This window comes from Gobius niger (genome assembly GCF_951799975.1).
Source record: "Gobius niger genome assembly, chromosome: 8".
NCBI classification, from domain to species: Eukaryota; Metazoa; Chordata; class Actinopteri; order Gobiiformes; family Gobiidae; genus Gobius; species Gobius niger.
Window position 1 is genome coordinate 9458265 of NC_136859.1, and position 14035 is coordinate 9472299.

At 41.7% G+C, this 14035-nt stretch overlaps 2 protein-coding genes across 2 annotated transcripts in view; one reads left to right on the forward strand and one right to left on the reverse strand.

Moving 5' to 3' along the window:
- Positions 1-854: 854 nt before the first annotated feature.
- The window catches only part of dedd1 (death effector domain-containing 1), a 516989-nt gene continuing 503808 nt past the window's right edge, over positions 855-14035 (reverse strand). Inside the window, exon 6 of the mRNA XM_079561356.1 lies at positions 855-866. The gene's annotated coding sequence lies outside the window, so the exon portion shown is untranslated. The remainder of the gene's footprint in view (positions 867-14035) is intronic.
- The window catches only part of tsnare1 (T-SNARE Domain Containing 1), a gene marked incomplete at its 3' end in the record, with an annotated part of 160497 nt that continues 160151 nt past the window's right edge, over positions 13690-14035 (forward strand). The window contains exon 1 of the mRNA XM_079561375.1: positions 13690-13831. The remainder of the gene's footprint in view (positions 13832-14035) is intronic.

Here is a 14035-nt window from a genome sequence, read left to right on the forward strand (position 1 = left end):
TCGTATCGATCGGCCGGGGACGAGACCTTGAACTCCGAGAGGACCGAACAGAGTCGTGTTTAGTACCTGGTTACTTCCTCTAAACATGCAGTAAATATACCGCCATGGGACAGTGCGGGATGGGTCAAAGCAGCAACCTCTGGCCGACCTTCAAAATGTCCCAAAGCTCACAGCAATGAAGGTCTCAAATAGCTAGGTGTCCATCAAGGGCCCATAATATTTTAATTTTGGCTTCCCCTGTCACCATAGCACCAGAGGAAAGACTATGACCTGCCCTGGCATTTTGTATCACTGGGACCTTTTTGGTAATCTCTTCCCGTTTACCATTCCAAGCTTGTTTTGAAGCATTGTCCCGAAGAATCTGTGCAACAAAGACTGCACAAAAGCACTGTGCTACTTGTGGCTGAGCATTATTTTTTTGGCTGTTTTCATACATATACCTACAGGACAAAGTCATGTTTATGCAACAAAGCAAACGAGTTGAACCTTGTTTAGTTGCTTGTGCGTTTATGTATTTAAATGTGACGTTATTTTAGTCCTCTTGTGCCTTTAAATCTAAGGGTACAGTATAGAGACTCACCTTGAGCAGTCCATAAAGCCTCCTATTGTCCACTGTATAAACAACCCATTCCCAAGTGATTGCCTCGAATCCATGTGTTCAGTGGCTTTTCAAATACAAGCAGCAGGTCGTGTCCCCATTGCCTCCTACAGCTGCCCAGTGGGTTTACATCTGATCATGCTTTAGTGTTGGTTGGCATTTTGACCTTAGTGACAAAATGTATATTTGTATTATGATAGTTGAATTGACAATATTGTGAATAATGTTAGATATCTTTAGAAAGTGAAAGCTAACGATTAAGATTCCTCTTTTGAAAACAATTGAAAACAGTTCAAGGAAGCAGGATTAAAAAAACAAAAACAAAGCACGAATCTAAAATCCAATCTTTCATCCTCACATACAATATTTTTGTAATTATGAATATTACAGCTGTCAGTCAAACCAATGTTGGATTGTTTACCTCATACCTGGAGACACATAGGTCATGTTTATGAATTATTAGCAACAAATCTTACATTCCTTTCCTTTAAAACATAAGGGACAGTACAGTGGAATAGCGATTTGTGGTCCCAGGTTCGATTCCCAGGCCGGGCGGAGCCGTTCTGTGTGAAGTTTGCACATTCTCCCCATGCGTTGGTTTCATCCGGAGGCTCCAATTTCCCTACTACAAAAACATGTACAATAGGTTCTTCTCTGTGACCAGGGTCAAGAGATTGTTTGTTTTTAAGTTAAACAAAGGTCAAACAGATCATAAAAAAAAATCCCCAAAACTATAAATTAGGGCTTTGCTCTGATCCCATTAGATCTCGGAAGCTAAGCAGGGAAGGGTCAGGTCAGTACTTGCATGGGAGACTGTTTTGGGACACCAGGAAGCCTGGGTGAATGTAGTGTGTGAGTGAGTGGTTGGGGGTGGTCGGAGGGGCTGATGGCGCAGATTGACAGCCTTGCCTCCGTCAGTCTAAGCCCAGGGCAGCAGTGGCTACAAACGTAGCTTGCCACCTCTGTGTATGGAGTGAATGAATAATGCAATGTAAAGTGTATTTGAGTGTCCAGGAAAGCGCTATATAAAACCATTGCATTATTATAATAAAATCTGATTCAAAAGAGTTCTTCGTTGGCCAAATATTGATGTGGTTTGATCAATAAAGACTGGGCACTATGCTCCCACCATCAGTCAGTGTTTGCACCAAAGTGGTGATGTTAAAATACATGAAGCTGCTAAAGCCAACAGCTAACCATAGAACCAAACTGGAACACATTGTTATTTTCTTTGTAACATTTCATCCCCTAACTCCCCTCAGACACAGTGACAGCGGGCACATGTTATTCTGTTGACTGTCTTATTCTGAGTCACAACTCATCATGCTGAGCGCGTCCACTGCCCGTGTCATGTGCACCAGGAGAAAATAACAGCGACAGACCAAACACATTCAGACACCTGCCCTGTGGAGCCATGACAGCAGAGACAGAGGTGTTATCAAAGGAACGAGAGGCTGAAGAACTAACAAGGGCTCATAATGACAGTGGCCCCAGGGGAGAGCCCAGAGGAACACCCACAACATCGCCGACTCTGGACAGGTTTATTGACATCTGGGCATGTGCTGCTGGCTTACAGACCTGATGGTTTCATGTTAGAAGATATTACCAGGAGAGGCATGTGTAAATAAATCTAAGCTACAAACAAAACAGTTAATTGCAAGTCATGTCAAAATTGTCGTTATATTTCATTAACATTGACCTATCTGTGCCTTCAGATGTGCGGTGAACTTTCAAATTTAATATTGATCGTACCTAGCTGTTGTCCCCAATCAAGTCACTGATATCTAATTGGTTTGGGCTTTCAGGCGAGGCACTGCATGTCAAGTCCACGTACGACTTGAGATTGACTTAGACTTGAAAATTGAGAAAACATCTCTGGCTTTAAGTACAATAGATCATGCAACATGATATGCAATTATATGGCACTTTTGTAATATTTCGTGATTTGAGCTTTACCATCCATGTGTCCACACTAAACGGAAAATAAAAATGTATTCACGATCCATCCATCTTCTTCCACTCTTCTCTGTAACAGCCCCTTATGGTTCCCCCGTTGTTAGAGCATCCACAGGAGAACAGCCACATGACACTCCTTCAGGCTGACCACAAGACACTGACAATCTTGGCGATGAAGCCGGCCTTGTTGCTCATCACAACGGGCTCCCTGTACCCACTCTTACCTGTCACCCTTCTATGGGAGACTCTACCAGTAACACAAAGCCCCCGACAACATAGTTCATGGGACCTTTCAGGTAATCGAACCCCTCCACCGTGATGAGTTGGTAGTTTGGGGAAGGGTTAAAACAAATCAATTGACAGTTTCGCGCACAAGTACTTTTCTTGCTTTAAATGTAGCCAGTGCAAACTTTACTGGGCAGCATTGTCATTGTGTTCCATGAATTGATTGGTGTAAAAACAGAGGTTTTCGGAATGGCAGACCTCAGTCCTGATCTGTACGCAAGCGCCAACCTGCCCTTGGATCCCAACTTCAGACCCAACCGTAAATCCCCTCAGTGGAGCGCTAATAGAGCTAATAGATAGAACATAATTATTGTTGTAAGTGGCAATGGATTGATGCGACCAGAGAGGGCATCAAACAGAGTCGGAAATGTGTGCAACCAATCCACCACATGACAGAGCAGGTTGGTGCAATGTGGTAATCTGCCGTGAGAAGGTTTCTCTGGAGTGGAGGGCCCCCCACCCCCCCCTCCTTCATGCCATAATTTGGGTGCTTATTAGCCTGACGGAGTGGCTCTTTCCGGGGGCCGTTTGTGTGCCTTCTCCCCTGCTCCGCTCTCTCCAGGTGTCTGTGGCGTGATTATGAGGTGAATGATGTGTTCACTGGCTGCCATCTGGGCAGGAGGGCCGGGTCGTGTGCGGAATAACGCAGCACCCCCGACACAAGCAGATGAGAGGTTAAATATAGACACCTGGCAGGCTACGAGCCAAGCCACAATCCTTCCTATTTAATCATTAATGTATTTTTACTTGTTGTTGTTGCTGCTTTGTTAAACTTGGACAGCACTTTACCTTTTAAGTCTGCTGTCACTGATTTGCAAGAAATGTGTCCTCTATATTCGACCCATCAGTCAGTGTCACTGCGACTTGTCGGAGCAACATCTTTGACGTGTAGCTGGAAGTTATAGCCTTTCATGTCATCGTCATTGTTGAGCTTTTTAATTAAGCTTCAGCGTAAATTCAATCTGGAAGACCTACCTGCAGCCTTCATTATCCAATCATCCAATCCTGGCCCCAAAGAAACCAATGCCAAAGTCTCATTGTTTTATAAGTTTTCAAAATGTTAGCTTCCTGCCTGCTGATTTCATGAAGTGCCTTTGTTTTGTTTTTTGTTTCTTACCAAACCTTTTTGTCATTTAAAGGCCCATTGTGCAACATGTTGGATGTATATCTTGACCAGCTAGACATAGAAAATGCTATTTTTGAGGTAGGTAATCAAAGAATGAACTTGGATGAGGACCCAACCTTTTTAAATGGCTGCCTTTAGTCAACATCTCCATGGAAACGAGCTGGAGACGTCCCGCTCCCAGTAAAGTAGCAGTCAGGTCTGAGGAGAGGTGAACCGATCACAGCAAACGTCTGTAATAAAATGAATGCTTGTATTCTATGCTATATATTAGGTGAAATGTTACATGGTGTGGCTTTAAATGCTCAGATTGCTTCCATTTCTAGCAATCTTTTGAAACAAAAGCAGCCAGCGATTGCCCCATACTGTCCCCTTCACCTCCTCCGCATCTATGCATGATTTATGAGTGGACCTGAAGCTAAGTGACCCAGATTAAGATGAGTCCATATATCGCCAGGTAGGTCAAGTACACAAAAGCACCAGTCCCTATTCACCGGCGTATGCTAGGCCTTTTTTCTCTGCTTCATACGCCTGGGCGCCACATGTCAGTCACGTGTGGCATCCAGGCGTGACGGACGAGCCCCTGTTATGACCATAGACAGTAAAGTTTTATAGTGGGCTCCTGCAAGAGTCTACGTGTGATCGTGTATAACACTGAAGAGGCCTGACAGACCAGTTCTCGGCAGATGGAGGTCGATGCATAATTCAGTCTAAGGGCCAGCTTCATGATGTTTCTTTTCCTTCCACATCACTGTAGCTCTCAAAGAAATAACAAGATTTGGAAACGTGGGACGGACTAGAAATGCTACAAAAGGTCTAGAGCCAACTCCCCCAGTGCAAGAGTAGCCTATCAAAACAAGGTCAAACTGTTGCAGAAATCTATGAGAGGGCATGGGAGAGGAAAGAAGGTGGCACTTGTGACACAAGCGTTTAAACCTCGTTTTTCCATTTTCACTGCCACCGCCCGCCACATAATGGTGCCCAGAGACACATGATTTGTTGTATTTTGCTTCAATTTGGGACTATGTTCACTCCTGGGCCAAGGTGAGCTGAATCTAAGACAGCCCTTTGAAATATGCTGATTTTCACTGACTTTGGATCACTAGCATCACATTAGCAATATTAGCTTTCCTTCATTCTTCTTTAAACTGCGTCTTTCTTCTAGTTACTGGCTTCAAAAACTTTACCAAAAGGCCTTATTTGTCCACAGGGTTTCCCTTATGGCCTGCAGACTCCCCTGGTTATTCTTTGTTGTTGTTGTGTGCTAATTGCACAATTACACTATAATGTTTGTTGTACAGCACTTTGGGCAGATGCAGCTGTTTTTAAATATGCGTTATCAATAAAGTTGACATTGACAGTGAAGTTGACATTGGAAACATCACAATTCTCCAACCAAGTAGAATATATTTAGGAGTTACAGTTTGAGCTTTGGATGACACCTAAAGCAAGCTCTGGCCTTAACATATTTCTCTTTACTTTGGAAAGCAAGTAAGCGATAGGTCCACCTGTAAATTTGGCTCAGAGTAGAGGTTGTCAGAGTTTCAACTTTGTCTCAACAGAAATCACATAAACAGACACATGGGGCCCAGCGCTGTAATGCCGTTACACACTGCCTAAACAGTGTTAACACCTTTGTGTTATTGTGTCAATTTGTGCAGAAATAAATTGTATGATTCATTTCATTCATTCATCAAGATAATTTCACTGAAATTTCATAATTCGCTTTTTCAAAGGAGTCTGGTTCCACGTGTTTTTAACAAGTGCACCCAGAGGAAACCTTCACAGACATATAGGGAGACGCAAACTGCAAAGAAAGGCCTTTCCCAGCCTGAACCACAAACCTTTTTGCAGTGAAGCGAGGGTGCCAACCACTGTGCCACACAATCATCTCTGTACTTATAACAATGACAATGTAGTTTATATACTCATCATCTAGGGGTGTTTTAAATCTCACTTGAAAGACTATACCAATTCACCCAAGTGTTACATTTTCATTATGAGTTTCTTCAAAGCCTTTACTGAGAGTGTGAGATGATACCCTCTGCCCTCGGACATTTATCAGAAAGTTTTAGCTCAAATTAACACGGAATATGGAAATGTCATGTCTCTTCCACAGTCTATAACAATTATAAGGTTATAGGTTCTTCAAAAACTTACTTGTTAAGAGCACCTTTTTTAAGAGCCTGAATGTGATTCTCACTTTGGCTTAATCGCTTGGTCAATCTATTTTGGTACAGGAAAAGGATCAAACATTTAGTGGTAATGGCTGCATATTTGCATGATTTCAAAAGAAAAAAGGAGAATACAAAACAGACTCATGGATAACTCAAGATGTGGCACAAATTAGGGTCAGGAACAGAGATATGGTTAAGGTGTACATTTTGAGACTGTCTGACTCATAGAGCTATCCAAAATCACACTAAACTATCAACTAGCACTAACCAAGAATAAACTACCAAAGTGAACAGGATATGAAGTGAAATAGGTTTTTGAGAGAACATTATAACAGAGTTTAAAAGATTTTAATAAAAATGGCATGATGTGTCTTCTTTGAGCATGACCAAACTGTAGTAAAAAAAAAAGAGTCTTGAGCGAAATTCATGTTGAAATATTATTAATTATGCATCTATTATACTCTGGATTAAGTGCACCTTCATTTTCTGAATAATACAAATGACAATTTTTACTCTTCTGACTGATCTGGGAACTTTTGAGCAGCCTACTTCATTTAAAGAACAGAAAATCTCTTGAAAATTGGGAGATTTCCAACGGCAAACTCTATTCAATGCAAGTTTCTAGCGCGATAGACGTATGGACATTCTGCTAACACTTTGTCACCACACGGTTTGCTGATCTACAACACGACGATTGATATGACATTCGGTTCCTCCCTGTGCCTTGTGGGTAATGCGGTTTAATTGGGTCTGTGATGTGTCAGCCAGACGACTTCATTTGGAGAAAGGCATTGGCAGCTTGTGTTTGCTCCCAGTGCCAGGGAAAATCTCATATTGAGAGTAAAACAGAGAAATGTCACCAGAGCCTCAGCACATTAGCGGCTGACAGATATGACTCATAATTGTGCTATTCCACGGGCTTTGCTGAAGATATTAGAGGTTAGGCAAGGTAAGAGGGTGTGCCATATGTGCCTACCATTGTGCACACTGTACAAAAAACAGGAGTGTGAGGACTTTACAAAGGCATTTTTAGCAGGAATAAATGATTTTTATACCAACAATTCCTGCCAGTGTTGCTCTCTTGTCAATATTAACTAATTTGTTGTAATTTCTAAACGCCATATGCATTTACATCAATTATATAGCTTCATTAGAGCTGCAGAACTCAAGAAATTGGGTCATGATGTGCCATTTTCAGTTAGCTGTAGTAAACAAGTCAATTTTTACAATAATCTACCGTTAATACTAAAAGGTATTGTTTCTTTCTGTTTGGTATACATTCTTGGTATATAAACATATTTCTTTATACAAATTTCAAAATAAAGGTGCAGATCCAAAAAATACAATAATTGGTAACTGGTGTAAAAACTAGAAAACTAAAAAAAAGAGCAAAATACATACATTGTTATATTTTGATATGGATTTCAAAATAAAGACTCAGACCTGGAAAACAAAGGTTGTAGTAAGTCATGTGACTTTTATTGTTATGGTGGCCATTTTGAACACGGAAGTAGAATTATGCAGTACTACAAAATGTAACAATATCTCTACTCAGGACGAAAATGAAAGACAGCTGATCGACAGCGGCATTTTTATGTACTTGTAATCATTGCTCAAGAAGATAACAGTAAAAACAAGGCCCCAGAACCCACAAGTTTATGTGAAGAAACCAGTGAGTGGGTGTTTAAGCCCCTAGCATGCTAACGGTTAGCATTAATCTTCAACAGCTCAGTTCTGACCTCTCCAAGAGAAAGCCCTGAACCACAGGATACAACATGTATGTCAGAGGTCAGAGCTGTTACTGTAGTATTTCCTCAGTGTTCATAGATGTGAGCCACACATGTGTTTATCGTGTTGAAGCCATCCAGTAACTGTCAACCAGTTGGTTGACAGTTGCTAACCGGTAGCATGACTACATCTTTAGCCGCTTAAACACTGACTCATACTGAGACTCTGTTGACATGACAAACTGTAAAAATCACAGAGAAAGGTTTTCTGTTTTCTCTTTGATGTGTTAATTTAGTCTTCAGAGTGAAGCAGATCTGAACAGACAGAGTTGCTACGCCTGTGCCACATTTGCTGGTTATATCACATAAACGTGCATCTTTGGGGCAGTGTTTTAACTCTTATCTTCATGCGCAATGATTACGAGTACATAAAGATGCCACTGTAGATCAGTCGTCTTTCATTTTCACCCTGAGTAGAGATATTGTCACATGTTGTAGCACTACATAGTTCTACTTCGGTATTCAAAATGGCCGCCGGAACTATGTCATTGGAATCGCATGTATGAATTTGCACGTCCCAAATTTTAAACCAGTTAACTGTATAAGACTGAACCTGGTTCATCGTAAGGACGAACTCCAAAACTGCAGAGAACAGCAGCAGCTCCCAAACGGTTGTCGACCTGTATCATAAAGCTTCAACCCACAATCCTTTTGGATGTAAACAATCTTTTATAGAACAGGAATAGTGGTTTAGAATACCACATATTTACTACTGCCTCCAACATTGTTGCTCTGAGGTTACGAAGTCAGTTAACAGCCAGTGCCAAAGATCCACTGATATGTCTTGAAAGATCCAGGTTTGTTTCCACGCGGTTTGCTCGCTTCGTCTTTCATTTGCATGTGCCTCCCGTCCTACCCTGCGCTCCTGGACGTCCTGGGCAGAGAGGAGCGCAGTAATGTGAGAGCATCTGTCCCGTTAAATGTCCGTCTGTCTGTGTTTGCGCCCTCCCTCCCCAATGCGGTCCCTCCCCACTGCATGGCACACGCACCTTGAGTTTGGCATCTGCCGCCATCAATTACTACACTGCTGTTCAGACTGGAATCACAGACATATGGTAGAGATAGCATTTGTTTATTATCACTGTTACTATCAAATCTCTGTTTATGAGTTATCTCTGCAACAGGCTTTACAATGAAGTGCTGTCATGATGGATCATTCTAAAATGATGAGAGCTCACAAACAAATGATTCGATTATGCTTTACGTGCAAGGGCTACTCCAATTACTAAATTTGAAACCTTCAGCCTTAAGGTTAGTGGACACTTTATTGATCCCAGTATAGGAAATGTGTCCTCTACATTTGACCCATCCTTCTACACCACTGGGGCAACCTGCATGGAGGAGTGGCAAGGTGCAGTCGGGATCCCTTGGATTGACCGATTGTCCATTATCCCAGCCTCGATAGTCGATATCACTTGAAGAAAATGGATTTACATCTCTTTACTGGCAGTGGAAACCGGAGCATAGAGGAAGCCTACGCTGAGACGGGGATAATTCTACACATGCACCACTCCTCCCAGGAATCAAACATGGGACATTCTTGCTGTAAGGCCCGAGCCATAATCGCTGCAGCATCTCACCCTTCCTGACGCTCAGAAAATATACTTTAAAGCAGCTCTGCTTGTGTTCAGGTCTCTTCATGGTCTAGTGCCAAAGTACATCTCTGAAATGTACCATCTTAGGCTCTGAGAACCTTAGGGAGTGGTCTCCTGCTGGTCCCAGAGTCAGGATTATATAAACACCGTGATGCTGTGTTTGAGTTTTATGCAACTAAAATATGGAACAATCTCTGGCAATGTTCAAATCCAGGCTAGAAAACGGTTCCTGTCCATATAACAACTGAAAGTTTTTAAATAGTCATTCATGTTTAATGGACTTTGTTTGCTTGGAATTGCTCTATGAAACGTGCACAACAAACAACGTTGCCTTGCCTTACTCCTGGAGAGCTCTGTTTGCGTGTCCTTGTGCACTGCATCCACATAGCGGGGCACTAAACCAAAAATGAAAGTGGACAGAGGAATTGATGGCTCACAGCAACAATCAACAAGCAACAATGGCAAACAATCTCAATATCCTCTCCAACAAGTCTTAAGACCCTCGGCCGTCTCCCATCTGTCACTTGGCATTCAGTGTACTTGTTACCGTGGATCAAACATACCGAGTGAAGAGCATTTGTAAGGGATTCTAGCAATGAAAAACTATTCTAGAGCCCAGAAGTAATATATTCAGAAGCTCTGCCAACCCAGAACTTTCTCCCTGTGGTGACGAGAGAGTGCTGATCACTACTGTAAGAAGATTAAACTCAGTCCCATGAGCTCAAAACACCCACAATCTTACCTGCTGCTGTCGCGACTGGCTTTTGGACTGTATTTAGACTCTTCACCAGTAATTTCAGAGCTTGAATTGTCTTCACTACCAGTCCTTACTTTTTAGAAGCTGCTTCAATTCAGACGGGAATACACCAACATCCAGGAGTGCGTAAACAAAGTCCACTGAATCGATACATTGATCAATTCTTCTTCAAAGAATTGCATCATTGCGCTCGTTCTACAACCTTTACAAGAAGAGAATTGATACTGATATACGGTACAAACATGAAACGCAAATGCCTAAGTATAAAAGTATGTTCAGACAGCCTGACTAATGCTTAATAGCCTGACAAATGCTTAATATATGCCTTTAAGAACTGACAGTATGGTTGAGAAATCTTGTCCCAAACCCACTCAAGCGGGGATCTTAAAATCTCCGCGTGACAGTGATAAGATGGAGCGCTTTGGGGACAGATTGGATTTTACAGTCTGCATAAAGACAGAAGCCTCCTCCATCAGAGAATAGAAGTGTCTGAGTGGGATTGGCTCAGCTCCAAACACGCCTTTAACGGCTTGATTAACAGGCATTAGTCGTCCACTACTCAAGAACTGGACGGAGATGGTGCCGCCAGAACATTATAACCGCTCAATAACAGATTAGCAGCAGAACGGCACTACTTTGGATTCAAGGCGACAAAGGAAAAACGGACAGACATAAGGAGTGTAGCAGGTACGTCACGAGTAATTCCGTGGGCATCTTTCAATGGGAGCAGAATGGCACAAGATTGAATCAGTGGGAACTTTTAGGGGAGTTTTTAGTATAAATTCTGGGATCTCATCAATTTGTGTAATGTTAAATGGTTCCTCAATGCTTTTGTTTGTATTTCCGAAGCAACCAACAGCTGTTGCTAGTAAGCTAGCTTTGATTTGCTAAACATTTTAGCTCAACCAATAACTTGCCGTCATGGAATACAAAACTGATCGCCAACCAGGTAAGGATTGGTCAAATATGATACATGTATGCTTATTTATGCTTAGGCTTGCTGCATTTGCTCCATTGTCCCCCACCCAACATGTAAACCGTGCACAGCTCCTCCTTTAGCAAACCGGTAAACTGCAAAAGTGGCCCGAGGTGAAAAGACTAAACCAGAGGCTCAACAGGGCAACTTCTTTTTCATATTACTGACGTTGTAAACACTAATCACTTTCTCAGTATCATTGCATTGTTTACATCAAATGTGTTGCTTCCGATGTTGCAGACATGGTAGATTTCTACAGCAGATATCCTTCCAGCTTTGGAAACAGGCCACAGCTGTGACACACATGTATATCCCGACACTGGAATAATGCAAACTTAATGCAATGGTAATTGTTATTCGAGGTTGGCATTGTTTTGGTATTTTACAATATCGGCTATTGGACAATTTTATGTTGCTAAAAGGCCGATATCTCTGGAACCAAAATTGATCGACTTCCTGTTTTTATGCATTGTAACTAGCTCAGTCAAAGTCTTAAAATGAGCCATACACATCACAGTGAAAATCGGTCACCAGTTTGCACACCTACATATGTTTTAATGTTGCAGCCTTTTGCTTGTAATTTAGGAACCATAAGAGATATACTGTAAGAGACTTTTTTTTTGGGAATCTATTGATTTTTGTCTTTCAAATGAGCTCTTTTGTACCTACTAAAAATGTTTGTTCTGAATAAATCCGACCTATGGCCTCCTTACAGCACCCCCCTGTCACAGTTTTACAGTTTGGAGGCATATACCCTTGATTATAGACACAGGCCGGATCTACGGGTGTGCAAAAGGGTGCATTGCAAACTCATTTTGAAATGGTTTTAATGGTGGGAACCATTTGCACCCTTTTGAAACTCGAATGCACCCTCAGTCAGTATGTTCTGGAGCTGTGCTGTATAGACAAGATATTTTCATATTGTTATCAAAATCCAGAAAAATCAGTCAAAGAAAAAACTAAAATCGGTTGACCTCCAATTGTAATGTACATGTGATTGTGGACCCCAGGATGAATAGTCTCTACTTTGGACATATGGTCCATAAGATGAAGTAGTCAATGTATATACAGTATTCCTTTTACCCTAAAACAGTTTGTGCTCAGGATAGACTTGACCTGGTGACCTCCCAGTCCTCAAATACAAGTCATATTGTACAGGCTGATCAGCATATATCCAGCCACAACATTAACAGTTGAAGGTGACCTTCGCGTCACTAAGCGGACAGCTCACCAGAGACCAGACTGCCTCCCAGGAGGGATGGAGGTTTGAGACGGGACACATGGGAGGGACAGTGAGGGGAATTTCAATGGAGCCTCAAAGACGGTTACACTGAAGAAGAGACGCCTGCTGGAGGAGAGGGGACAAACTCAAGACTGAAATCAGAACGAGCTGCAGCAAAGTCAAGAACGACAACATCAACAAGGGGCAAACTGGGGTGTGGTACGGACAAATAATTGATGATATGTGATATGATAACTCAAAATAGACAAGAACAATAAATAATTACTGAAGAATAATTAACACAAGGTCAGTTGCTTTAGTGTCATATTTGGCTCAGCTCCCAGTCACTGTTTACATAAAGAAGATATTCATAAAGTTATTTGCCCTTTTATTCAATGTGTTTTCAAGCTTGTAGCAGTTGTTCAATAATTATTCGAGAACTTTGGAAATAGTAAAGGGTGCTCATGGAATAAGGGATGAAATATTGAAGAAAAAAAAAACAATCAATCGACGAAGAATGCTCTTCATCAGGTAAAGACAGTTCTTCAATAAAAACATATTGTTATTATCATTATTATTATTTATGAACTGCCACTTTTATTTATTGTAGTCTGTTTCTTTTTCTTTCTTTGCCTAGCCTATACCAGGGCTTCTGTAGGGAATAAGACATGTTGTTAAAAAAGTAAATTTGAGGCATTCAATCTAAATTTATTTTAATACAATGTTTGGTCTCTCCTGCATATTGAAAATAAAAACAAATATGGTCCAAAACCCATTTAATTATGTGGGGTGGGTCGCACCAAATTCAGTACCATGTAATGTAGCAATCTGTAATGACTGTCACCTATGTAATACATACACAATGGAATCATGTAGAAAATAAACAAAACAAACATTTTGCACTTCATTATAGACTTATTATGTATCTTATTTATCTAATGTATGTTTCATGTTACACAATTGCACAGAGTTGGGATATTAATGTACCTCCAAACCGCTATTACACATGATTCAATTGTTTAACTGCAAGTTATTACACACTGACACAACAGCACATTACATTGTACTAGGTTTGGTACAAGTACAATGTATCTAAGGTAGTGTAACCATGTCGGTAAACATAATCTGGGCATAAAAAGTGCATTAAATTTGCTTGTCTTCTACCTGCATAAGCCTCACGTATACTGAAATCCCTCTGCACTCCATTCCCCAGGATGCTTTGCGAGTGGCTCAACGGGTCACATGACCAGAAGCTGGGAGCAGGTGGTGCGGTCACGTGATGTTGTTACCCGAGTGTGAGGAGGAAGAGGCTGCTCCATCCCTGTGAATCTCTGCACCATCACTCTCTGCTTAAGGTAAAACCCACTCAGCGCTGCGTCCGTGGACTCTGTTGTTTAGAGCAGATGTATAGGCTTCACGGAGAGCGACAAAGAGAGGGATTATGGGAGGGAAAAGAGGAGGGGAGGGGGGAGAGGATGAAAGGGGGATGGGAGGCCGGCTGGGAAACCTCTCTTTCTCTCCCCTCTGGAAGCACAGATGTTTGGTTTATATGAGCAACG